This window comes from Scylla paramamosain, chromosome 28 (genome assembly GCF_035594125.1).
Source record: "Scylla paramamosain isolate STU-SP2022 chromosome 28, ASM3559412v1, whole genome shotgun sequence".
Classification (NCBI taxonomy): Eukaryota; Metazoa; Arthropoda; class Malacostraca; order Decapoda; family Portunidae; genus Scylla; species Scylla paramamosain.
The window spans coordinates 19,657,251-19,670,299 of NC_087178.1; the positions used below are offsets into that span (position 1 = coordinate 19,657,251).

At 40.2% G+C, this 13,049-nt stretch overlaps 1 long non-coding RNA gene across 4 annotated transcripts in view; it reads right to left on the reverse strand.

The window, feature by feature from the left end:
- Positions 1–4,996, reverse strand: part of LOC135115061 (uncharacterized) — a 32,456-nt gene extending 27,460 nt beyond the window's left edge. For all 4 annotated transcript variants that reach the window (XR_010275783.1, XR_010275782.1, XR_010275785.1 and 1 more), the window contains exons 1-2: positions 4,864–4,996; positions 963–1,097 (exon numbers count right to left, since the gene is read on the reverse strand). This is a non-coding gene — a long non-coding RNA (uncharacterized LOC135115061). The remainder of the gene's footprint in view (positions 1–962; positions 1,098–4,863) is intronic.
- Between the last annotated feature and the right edge of the window lie 8,053 nt (positions 4,997–13,049).

Genomic DNA, 13,049 nt, shown 5'->3' on the forward strand with positions numbered 1-13,049 from the left:
TACAAAGAATTCAGTTTTAAAACTATGTATTAGTAATTTTCAATTTATTGGCCATAACTTTATTTGGTACCATTTATTTATCTCTTCCCAATAAAACGATGCATACACTGAAAAGAAACACACAAAAACACACACATACGCTCTAACACACATTATTGAGTTCAAACGCTCCCGCCCTTGCGAGGTAATAAACGATATAATAAAACAGATACTACAAATAAAAACAGAGTGAAAAATAGAGCGAATGGAAGGGAAACAATCTGGATTCAAAAGATATTTAAATTACTTGACATGGTCATTAATTTCATGACAAAGTGATTACCAAGGAAGGTAAGAAATTATTGTATTATGAATGATATGGACAGTTGTACTTGACACATCATTTCATGCTTGTACACACACGCACACACACACACAAACACACACTACAGAACTGAGAGAATATAACCAGTGCCCGGTATCGTACCTAAATGCTATACGTCCACAAAATATCAGGGAAGAATAACATTCAGTTCTAATTAAGTAAGGAAAGAGATAATATTCTGTAAGACAACCATTATTACCCCGCTCAGCAAGAACCCACCCAGGCCTCGACAGCACGCAAGTAGCACATTATCAACTTGCTGAAAATTGCATTACTTAATCTCAGATGCATTCATATTTAACCTTTCTCCGCACTTCACCAGTATTCCCGTCATCCACTTATTCATTCCCAGGTAGGATCATAACATAGCAGCAAATGTATAAATAAATGTTTGATGTTATAAATAATACAATATCCTGAAGCTTTCCTAATTAAAAAGGAATGAAAAAGATGAAAAAATGGAAGAGCACACACACACACACACACACACACACACACACACACACACACACACACACACACACACACACACTCTCTCTCTCTCTCTCTCTCTCTCTCTCTCTCTCTCTACATGCATAAGCCAAGCAAAGTAAGAAACCATTTTGACTGCTGGTGCTCGGGCGGGTCGCGGTGACTGGCTTGTTTTGTATTCCGAGAGGGACAAGTGGGAGGCAGGCTGAAGCAGGTGGCGCGAGGAGGCATGCGTGTCACGGCATCATGTTCCGCCAAGTGACTGTAAAGGAGAGAGCAGGAGTAGTGGTGGTGGTGAGTGGATGGTGGGTGGCTGCGGAGAGAGAGAGAGAGAGAGAGAGAGAGAGAGAGAGAGAGAGAGAGAGAGAGAGAGAGAGAGAGAGAGAGAGAGAGAGAGAGAGGGGGGGGGAGCGAGTGTACTTGTGTAGGAGCGTGAATACATCCATGCTTACACATCTTCGCCTGCAAGATCGCATAAAACTGATTAATAGCCAGCAAGAAATGAATTTTAATCAGGTCTTGTCCGTGCATTAAGTAGCGGCAGTCACCCGGGTCCTTATGCAATGTGAAGGTGTCTGGTTTTGAGTCTTAAAGCTGTGTGCTTCTTACAAGAATCCATTTCCATATTAATGAAGGACGGCGAAGTCACCGGATGATCTGCCAGTCTAAAGTGAAGGGTATTCCCAACCTAAATCTAACGCCACATCTTTCTGTCACCGAGTAATAACAAAAGTGGGGGAAGCGTCCAACTGAAGGCACTGATCTCTTACAAGACAGAACGAAAGCGAGCCCAAACCTCTCTCTTGAAACAGTTAAAGTCACAGGGAGCAGGGAATACAGAAGCAGACAGGGAATTCCAGAGGTTACACGTAAAGGGGGATGAAATATTGAGAATGCTGGTTCTCTTGCATTAGAAAGGTGGACAGAAAAGGGTTGAAATAAAACAGCAAGTTTTGTGCAGCGAGGTTGTGGGAGGGAAGCAGGCATGCAGTTAGCCTGGTTGGAAGAGCAGTTAGCGTGAAAGTCGTGATAGAAGATAGCAAGAGAAGTAACGCTGCCGGAAGAGAAAGAGGCTGAAGGCAGTCAGAAAAAAGGAGTTGATGAGAAAAAATGCAAGTAATGTCAGAAAAACATGAAATGGCATTAATTTACTCCCGTGTGTTTTTATTGTATTGACTGCTTTTAACTTCTAGTGGAGTTTTTTTTTTCACGGCTATTTTCATGATTCTAGAGGGAGTTCAACGAACTCTGCATCCGCGATAGAGAAAAGAACACCTATAATAATTATATTTATCATTATTTGTGGTCTTTGAATATAGTCCTGCTGAGAGATTAATATAAACCTTAATTCATGTATATTCTTCTCTATGGGAAGAGAATTTTCAAGTAACCCATAGAGCCAACAAGATTTGTTCTCGGAAAGGAGGTGGGTGGTGTGAAAGATGGCAGTATGAAGGTACCTGGAGGGGATGATATTAGACTGACGAATGACAAACAGGCAGATGAAGTAGCAGTGGTATCAAAGACGAAAATGAAGCAGCCGTAGGATCAAAGAAGGCAGGTGAGAATGGAATACTAGGGGGAACCAATAAACGTGTAGGGTTGGATGTTGTAAGCGGAAAGGTAGGTAGCAGAAGGGTGTGGAAAAGTTAATAATGGAATAAGAAATAGAATGGCAATGAAGAATAAGGCATGTGCAGAACAGGAGGGAAAAGCAAGAAGGTAAAGAGGGGTAAACCATACTGAGGAAGATGGATTCTAAATGTACTACACAATTATCGTAACGTCCCTGAGAAGAAAATAATGATTAAATACGATTACCTGTTAACTAAAGTGAACGTTGAATTGCAGTGGATTATGTTTCAACGTTAGAATATTTACGAAATGTTTCCGTATTATGAAAAACCGTAAATTACACACACACACACACACACACACACACACACACACACACACACACACACACACACACACACACGGTACTGCGTTACGTCAGTCTTTCAAAAATAACGTTTATGCTCTCATGCCTCAGGGGGGATAATCACCTGTTGTTGTTTATGGCGAGGCAGAAAGTTGTCACGATGTCATATTTTTGTCCGGTCATATTTTTCATGCGTAGCAAGTATGTTAGTACTCTGAATAATAAATGTTCTTCGGAGACTGGTTATTTTATTATTATTATTATTATTATTATCATTATTATTATTATTACCATTGATAGTGCTGGTAGTGTTACTGTTATTAGTTATGGTGATAATACTGTACTTTATAATTATATTAGTACATATTATGATGGTAATAATAATAATAATAATAATTACGTACTACTAGTAATAATAGTTGCACGTAGCAACAGCTGTAGTATTACTATTAGTAATAGTAGTAGTACTAGTAGTGGTGGTGGTAGTGGCAGTAGTGGTAGGTGGCAGCAGCAGCAATAGTAGTATCATCTTTATCACAATGGTATTTTTACCATCCTATACATTTGTTTTACTTTTCCTGCTGTTATTTGACAGGAAACAGGCTTCTCATTTCATTTTTATTTTGGTCCACATTGCAATGTAACAAATGCTGCCGTGCCTGTTCACATTAGTTCCCTGACGCATGCAGAAATATAATAAAATATAATGAAAATAGAGACTGTCATTTTTCATATTTTCTGTGTTAATAGGAAATCGGTATTTGATTAAATACGAATGTCTATAGAAAACAATCGGTGAGAGTGAGATAAAGATTTGATGGGCAGGTTTATAGATGAGGAAAATACGGCTTTCAAAAAAAATGTTATTGGCTGAATTTCCTTCTTGTCTCAATGCAGTTTATTGACTAAAAATGTATTGTTTTTACGTATCTTTCTTGCTGTGGTGCCATAATTCAGTTTGGGGAGGTTGGGCTCTAACTATAAAAATTAGTCTAGGTTTTCTCAATTGAAAGAAACACTGTAGGTTTTCAGGGAAGGCACTCTATAAATACTGAGCAGGATTACAAACAATTCATCAATAAAATTTACGATGTTCTTTGTTAATGTGATGGTGGGAATGAGCAGATGATAATTGGTCAAGAAAAAGAAAACGAAAAGGAGACGAATCACGCAAAGAGGTGAATCATACTAGGGGACGAATCTTTTAGTAATAACCCGGCGGTGAATCAACTGAGACATTTCATCCGAGGACGAATCACCCTAGAAACAGCTTGAAGTGCAGGCGTACGTGGTGGAGGAAGTGGAGGCGAATTGATATGTAATACTAGTGCCATAAAATCACAGCTAAGTTTACTAAAAAATAGCATAACTCCTGTTACATGGCTGCATCCCTTCCTCTCCCTCCATTACCCTCTTCATCCCCACAATTCTCTCACTCTCGCCTTCCCGTTTTCTCTCACTAATGACGTCAACAACAGAACACGCCCCTCATATTCCCCCTGCACCTGTAACCGATGGCTTGAGAGGGTGGATGAATGAGTCCACCTATATCTCTTAGCCTTGGAGGAGGGTATTGGAAGGAGCGGTGGCAACAAGGAAGGGGAAGGGATGGCATCGGAGTCACAGCAGTAGAGTTATGAAGGGTTGAGCAGCGCTGGGTGTGGCTGTGATAAGGAAATGTACGAAAAAGTTGTATTTGGTACATCTTTGCAGTAAGCCTTCTTGAAACGCCTGAAATGTGCCGGCGACTGTTCAGACAGCGGTGCATTGTGAATTAAGCAGGGAGGGAGCCCCGCCGCCATCTTGGTGCTGCTGCTACCATCGCCACCTCTCGTACCGATTTTCATGTGGTGCCTAAGCCTTAGACTTCCTAATCTGAACACTCTTAGTTGTACTTCCTAAAATGGAGGTTCTTTAGCTATGGTCTTAAAATACTAGAGCAATAATAATAATAATAATATAATGGTGTTACTTATGACGATCCGGCAACTTTGTGGTTTCCTTCACCCAACGACGTCACTAGGCCCGGACTGGACAGCCAACAAGACACCAGTAAGCCTTTCAATACATATATACGTACGTCCACATGCACTCACTGGCTACTCACCAAACTCACTGGATTGTTAGATATGTATAAGCTACAAGTGGAGCTCCAGCAATCCTGTTTCGCCTTGATCACACGCTCGAGGATACACACACACACACACACACACACACACACGAATTGAAGGGCTTTGGGGAAACACTGACCTGGTCGCAACTTGAGGAGTCGCATCGTTTCGGTTCCCTGTTTCGAAGCCGTTCGGTACATGATCGATATATTATGTTTTAAACAACACACACACACAAAAAAAAAAAAAATGATGCAGAGTACAGGGAGAGCACAAACTCGTATGTATGAAGTAAATGAGCTAGTTACACACTCAGCGCACTTCGCAACAATTCTAGTTTGGTATATTTTCTATCAAAACTGATTTTCCGCCTCTCATGCGCCTCTCTCTACATGTCTTTTGGAAGGTTTCAGTGTTTCAGTTTTGCCTGTTCACTTTCTGTCTCAGTTTAACGTAATCCTCTCTTCTTTATTTTGTTTTCCATCTTATATATATATATATATATATATATATATATATATATATATATATATATATATATATATATATATATATATATATATATATATATATATATATATATATATATTAGAAAATTAGAAAAAATTTGAATTTTTTTCACTTTTTTACACACACACACACACACACACACACACATCGTAAGAGCTCTCTCTCCGTCATATATTTGTAAAAATCTCATCATTTAAGGAAAAAAATAAAAAAGAAAAAGAAGAAATGATCTACTATTACAGTTTAAGTCTTGGAACTTAAAGGCAATTAGGTCTGCCTGAGTTGCAGCTTAGATAAAGATAATGAGAAGGGAGAAGAGGGAAAGAAAGATGCAGAAGACCAGATGGAAAAGAGAGGAGAGGGTTGAGAGGAAGACGAGAATAAGCTACCTGAAAAGAAGGCAAGGAGTAGGAAAAGCGAGCGCACCGGAAGATGAGATGGAGGAAGGAAACGAAGAACACGAGAGTAAGGGAAGAAAAGTGGTCGAGGAGCGAGTGAGAGAGAGGAAACGAATTTTGAATCAGTCTTTTCTTAATTAAACTTGTTTTTATTGATAATAACTCCATCTGTCTCCGCTTTTACTTCCTCAATAAAAAAAACAATGAAATATAAAAGACAAAAATTAATCCGTCCAAAGCATGCACTAAAAATCCTAATTAGTGCTTTGATTTCAATTATCTGTGTTCCATAAAGCTAAATTAATTTCTGTTTTCATTCAATCTTCTCTCTGTTGATACAATCTACTTTTTTGCTTTTTCCTAGCCATAGAACTCTCTCTCTCTCTCTCTCTCTCTCTCTCTCTCTCTCTCTCTCTCTCTCTCTCTCTCTCTCTCTCTCTTTCTGTGTGTGTGTGTGTGTGTGTGTGTGTGTGTGTGTGTGCGTGCACATTTCCTCCCTATTATTCCTTCATGCACCATCAAGAAAAGAGGGAGATTAGGAGAGAGGACGGGGCGCTGCGTCTCGGCTCCCTCGCTCCTTGCACGTCACGGGATTACAGACAGAAATGTGGAATAATTGGTACTATTAGAACAAAACCCTTAAGCGCAGCGTTTTTATAATACGAAATTGCCCAGGATCTTAAAATACGGACATTACTAAACCACGTAATATTTAAGGAAAGTAATGATGATGCGAAAACAGCCTTATTGTTCGCCATTACGCTAGCTTATTCTTAATTTATAATCTTTATGGGCAGCGAGGATAGATGGATTATTCGCATCATTTACCCTGTTGAACTTTTTTTGTCTTCTGTAATCTTTACTCTATACGCAATGAAGAAAGGAAGGTAGCACCCAAATGTTTTCTCTCTTCCTTTTTTTATGGAAAAGGGAGGAATACGGAAAGGCAGAAAACAAATTTGTCTCTTCCATAATAGAAAAAAAGAAAGAGTGGTAAAAAAAAGTGTAATGAAGTGTCGAAATTCCAGTTAGACAGAGACAAACTAAAAAAAAAAAAAAAACACAATAAATCGAAATAGTAAAAACGTAAAAACACAAAGCATTTCCTCTTAAGTCTACCTTTAGGAAAACTGTATTGATATGTTGCCTGCCAAATGGAGAGAAAGATAGCAAGCAGACAGACAACTTCCACCTCACCGCCGCCAGCGCAACGTGGAGCGAGCCGTCACGTGCCTCAGCGGGTCGGTGCACACTGGGACCATGGTAGCGAGGCCCTTCGTGTCCCGCCACCCCAGCAAGGAGATTCCCTTTCCTGCCTGGTCTGCCAGCCCCTTCCACAACTAGGGAGCGATAGATAGAAATATAGATAGGTAGGTAGGTAGATAGATAGATAGATAGATAGATAGATAGATAGATAGATAGACTGATAAATAGATAGATAGATAGATAGAGAGAGAGAGAGAGAGAGAGAGAGAGAGAGAGAGAGAGAGAGAGAGAGAGAGAGAGAGATAGACAGGTAAATAGATAGACTGATTGATAGATAAACAGATAGACAAACAGATAGATAGATAGATAGATTGATAGATTGATAGATAGACTGACTGATATAGACAGACAGATAAACAGAGAGAGAGAGAGAGAGAGAGAGAGAGAGAGAGAGAGAGAGAGAGAGAGAGAGTCATCAGCAAGACAAAGTTAAAGACAGAAGAGCACGCGTGTACCCCTGGATGATGCTCAGTGTCGTCATGCTGTCTCCCTGAGAGGACAGAGAGGCGAACCCAGCGAAGAGAATATAACATGTGGGCAAAATACAATAAAACAAACCTAAGACTAACAAGCAAAACAAAGTCTTCCACACAGGCACACCAAAAAGATGGAAACACAGTGAAACAAAGCTAGGAAAAGTTAAGACACAAATACATATATATATATACAAAACGGATGGTAAACGGAAACAAAGAAGAGAGGATTACGTTAGACTGAGACAGAAAGTGAACAGGCGAAACTGAAACATTGAAACCTTGCAAAAGACATACAGATCCGCATGAGAGGTAGAAAATAAGTTTAGATAGAAAATATATCAAACTAGAAGTACTGCGAGGTACCTTGATAGTGCATAACTAGCTCAATTACTTCAACATACAAATTCTTCCTTTTTTTCTATCCATCGAGCAATATAATCGAAGAAAACACCTTTAATAATGAATGAAAACAGTAAACACACACCCATATATTGACATACTAATTTTATCCTAACCGAGACTTACTTAGAAATGAATAAGAAATGAATATCTGGCTATTACTATGAGGTAGTTTAGAATGTCAATGAGTGAGGTGCTAGAACTTCAAAGGAAACAGGTCTAAGAAGGTAACAAGCCACCTAACAAGTCCAACGAGCCAACATCCAATACGTCACGATATGTATGATGTCTATTATTCAATCTCTCGTTTGTTATCTAATTCACACACACACACACACACACACACACACACACACACACACACACACACACAGACCAAAATTTTGCAAGTATTTTATCAATATGATACCACACACACACACACACACACACACACACACAAACAAACACACACACACACAAAGACCGATTTTTACCAGTATTTTATCAATTTATTCCCCAGATCAACTCGAGGAAATATTACCAAAGAATAAACACTAAAATGAAAACTGTGAAAATGAAATCCACACAAGGAACACTGCGGAGTTTCAGTGCAAAAAAAAAATGTTGAAAAGTGAAAGAAAAATTATCCTGCATTAATTAATTCACTCACATCCGCTACAGTAATTATATTCAGGTATTGGGGAGAAAAATATTGTAGTGAGAAAGAAAAGGCGAGGCAAAGACGAAGTGCTGACATGGAGCACTAACAGTAAAGAAAGGAGAGAGAGAGAGAGAGAGAGAGAGAGAGAGAGAGAGAGAGAGAGAGAGAGAGAGAGAGAGAGAGAGAGAGAGAGAGTAGATTTCTCGGACAGTGCTCTCTCATTTCCTACCTTCTACCTCCTCAAAATTAAATACTCTCTCTCTCTCTCTCTCTCTCTCTCTCTCTCTCTCTCTCTCTCTCTCTCTCTCTCTCTCTCTCTCTCTCTGCGCGGCGATTGTCATCTCCCCGCCGCGAACACTCGCATCAAAGAGGAAAGGTATGCCCTAATTACCACCTGCCGCTCAATCAAGGCAATTACTCTGTTAATTAATGTCAAAATAACGTGTACATGTTCACTGATGACATGCTCTCTCTCTCTCTCTCTCTCTCTCTCTCTCTCTCTCTCTCCTCTCTCTCATCTCTCTCTCTCTCTCTCTCTCTCTCTCTCTCTCTCTCTCTCTCTCTCTCGTGTGTGTGATTTACAAAGCTGAATTATTTTGAATGCTGTATATGTTGTACTGTTTTGTGGTGAATAAACTAACTTTGCTCATAAGTCTGTCTGTCTGTCTGTCTGTCTGTCTGTCTGTCTTTATGTCTCTCTGTGTGTCTGTGTTTGTTTCTGTTTTCCTTCCTTCCTCTTTCCCTCCGTCCCACCCTGCCTCTCTCAGACCCTTGTCCCTGAAGCAGAAATTCAAACTGATATCATTATATTGCGCAGAACGTCGACATTTCCTGCAGCCTCAAAGTGGAACATCATCTTAACATCACATCACAAGGCGAAGACGGTGTCTGAGGTCGCCGCGGGAGGTTGAGGGGAGGAGGGAAGAATGTGTCACAGGTCGGGTGGTGGAGTTGCATGCAAAAGGGAAAGTGATAAAGGCAGGTAAGTGAAGTGCAGAGGTGCAGGTTCACTGAGGAAAGGGAAGTGGTGGTCATTTTGATGTGGGAAATGAAAAAGAAGAGATGGAATACGGAAATGCAAGGAAATATATTCTCCCCATTGGTGGATTTCTTTAAAAGTGAAACATAAAGGGGAACAGAGATTTACTATTCATTATTTTACCGTAATTCTTATTTCTTTTTTTTTTATTTAAAGGTTTGTATGGGTTTGTTCCTTCAGTGAGAGCTGTTGAAGGGAAGGGTGTTGGTGGTCATGCTGGTGCGGGACGTAGGAAAAGAGAGAAGGTGTATATAAATGGAAGGAAATATATTGTGGTGTTCATGGGTATTGGTGCTTTTTTAAAAGTTAACATCAGTGATAGGTCAAGAGAACAGACATTTCCTTTTCACATTTTTTTTCCTGATGTGAGAGTTTGCGTGAGTCTGTTCCTGAATGTTTGTGTTTCTCCTCTTAATGAGAGATCATCCGTGTAGTACTTACGCTTATCTACGTGAAATTACGGAGGTAAATTACTCTTCTAATCTTCAATCACTATAATCTCAACGCCGACTACAGGCAATTACGCCATCACAATCACAATTACACGGGTTAATTAACTGCATTTAATCTTCATCGCCTCGACACTACACCAGATCCTACCCACCAGTCCACTCCACTCTGCACACACACACTCACACACACACTCACACACAGAAGTTATACACCACTAATACGTCTCCAGCTCACTGATTACTGTCTTACTTTAATTAATTATAGACCATATAGCTTACAACACAAACAGGATGACATGCTTACATAATGCTATTGGTTGCTCCTCTTTTGCATTCCTGTGTGCTGTCTCCTCTCTGGTACTATCAGCACTATCTCACTATCTCCCAACCCTTCCTGGGCCTCACCACCAACGCATCCATTCACCGGCAGGCACCATAATGACAGGCGTGGTCCGCAGACAAACTTAATTATGCTCACAACTTGCTTGGCTTGTTTCGGGGTGTCATTTCTGTCATGCAATACATTTTGTGGTAATTTATAATTGGACCACACTCAGGGCAGAGAAGGAGACGCGACAAGGGAAGGGAGATGGGTGAAGCGTAACACAAGAAGGAGGTGGAGGGGAACAAGGGCGACCAGGAAGAGGAGAAATAGATAGGAAGGAATGTGACAACCGGAAAAGAGATATGGAGGGGAAAGGAGGAGAAGGAGGTGAAGGAAGAGAAGGACGTACACATATGTATATGAAGACGCCGTGGCAAAGAAGCTGGTGGTGTGAAGTTTATTGACTCATACGGAAGCAAACTATCTACATTATATATATCTTCTCTAAAAACGGAATAGGACAAAAAAAAAAAGAAAGAAAGAGAAAAGAGAATGCTTCTGTCCACCTTTCTTCAACGCCTTTCCGATAAGAAAATCAAGAACACCATATTTCTTTCCACAATCAGGCATGGAAAATTCTCCCGAGACAAAAGGAAAGGGTATTTTTCCACCACACAAGATAACAGGGAAAGGAAGGAATCGACTAGGAACAAGTCTCGCTACACTGGCGACACAAGGACACATAAGGAAGACCGGAACAGTTATGCTTTTGTTGACGCGGAAATATTGCACAAGTATTGCACACTCTTGTTGGGGAGCGAAGAAGCGGAACGAACACAAAAGCTATGAAGAAGCGAAGAAATACTGACCATAGGCGTGGAACAATGACACACTTACGGAGAAGCGAAGAATTACGACAAATGACGAGGAGAACGAGGATGCAGACGAGGAGTCGAAGAGGAATTAGACGTCTGTGGATCTATGGAGGAAAGGGGAACCAGGACCAGAGGCACATGTAGGTACTGGACAGATGGAGAGAGGCGTGAGTTACAAAGACCATTACCTGACATCAAAGTGTACTGAGAAAAAAAAAAAAAAGACCTAACCTACACACACACACACACACACACACACACACACACACACATACACACACACCGAGCACGGACCGATATCGCCTTAGCGCGGTTCCCACCATTGTGAGAGCCATTAACAGTTAGTTCCTTTCTCTAGATTAACCTTAGTTTTAATGTCAAGCCTTCCCCCCAAACCATATGTATATTTTCACTGTAACAGCTACCATATTAATAAACCGTTTGTTGTTATTATTATTATTATTATTATTATTATTATTATTATTATTATTATTATTATTATTATTATTATTATATTATTTATTACACAACATAATACACTTCAGAAAATCTGCAGGGACCAATACTAAGACGAAGAGAGAGAGAGAGAGAGAGAGAGAAGAGAGAGAGAGAGAGAGAGAGAGAGAGAGAGAGAGAGAGAGAGAGAGAGAGAGAGAGAGAGAGAGAGCCTCTTGTCCAGCCCCAACAACATTCTTGCTTTTATCTTCCCGAGGCAGGCAATCAATTTTTTCAGGTTTCTTTTTTTAATGTGTCCCTGACTTTTCTGGTGCATATACTGGACGTGAGGGAGACTAAATCTTGCATAATTTACCGCAGTCTTTTTACGCCGACCCTTTTGAAAATATCAAAGAAAAATCCTCCACTTGACCAACACAGCGTGGCGCAGAGAACTATTACGTCAATGAGATACGACTTTTTTGACGGAAGGTTTTTTATTAATCTTGTCTTTTTTCTTTCTCTTTCTCATCATAACATTTTTTCACATGAACACACGCACGCAGACTCTCTCTCTCTCTCTCTCTCTCTCTCTCTCTCTCTCTCTCTCTCTCTCTCTCTCTCTCTTTCGAAATCTCTTGGGAAGGAATAAGATGTGTGTGTGTGTGTGTGTGTGTGTGTGTGTGTGTGTGTGTGTGTGTGTGTGTGTGTGTGTGTGTGTGTGTGTGTGTGTGTGTCAGCAAAATGGCGAATGCAGCTTCAGATAAGGTATCCTAAACAAAGTATGAAGTTTGATTAAAAACAAACAGATAAACAAAAATAACAAACGGACCGAGGAATAAATAAAATGAAGCATTATAAATTTTGAAACTACTACCGGATACGTCACCTTTTTTATGTGACTTTATTTATTCATTAATTTCTTTGTCTCTCTCTCTCTGTCTCACTCTCTCTCTTTCTCTCTCTCTCTCTCTTGGTTGGGGAGCATGAAAAGTGAGGTTTCCCCATTACCTTGATTGGAGTGAGTGCAGGAAGCAGCCAGGTAGGTCTTCTCGGCCACTCCTCCGCCAGGTATTGCCAGGTGTGCAAGGGCATGGCATTCCTTCCCGTCTTTACGTGTTTTCTTCAATTACGAGAGAGGAATTCAGGTTCATGTCAAAGTTTTATGTCTGTTTTTTTTTTCTTTTTTTTTTGTCGATTTTGGTGACTTTCTTTTCACTTTGAGGTGATGTGTCTGTATGGTGTTATGTGGTGGACTGACGGCACTTCTTGCAATGCCACAGTTTTTAGTGAAAAGCCTGTCAAACTAATGAACTTATTCCCACTGTGTTTAGCGTCTTTCTCTCAATCCCAAGTCCTTCAAC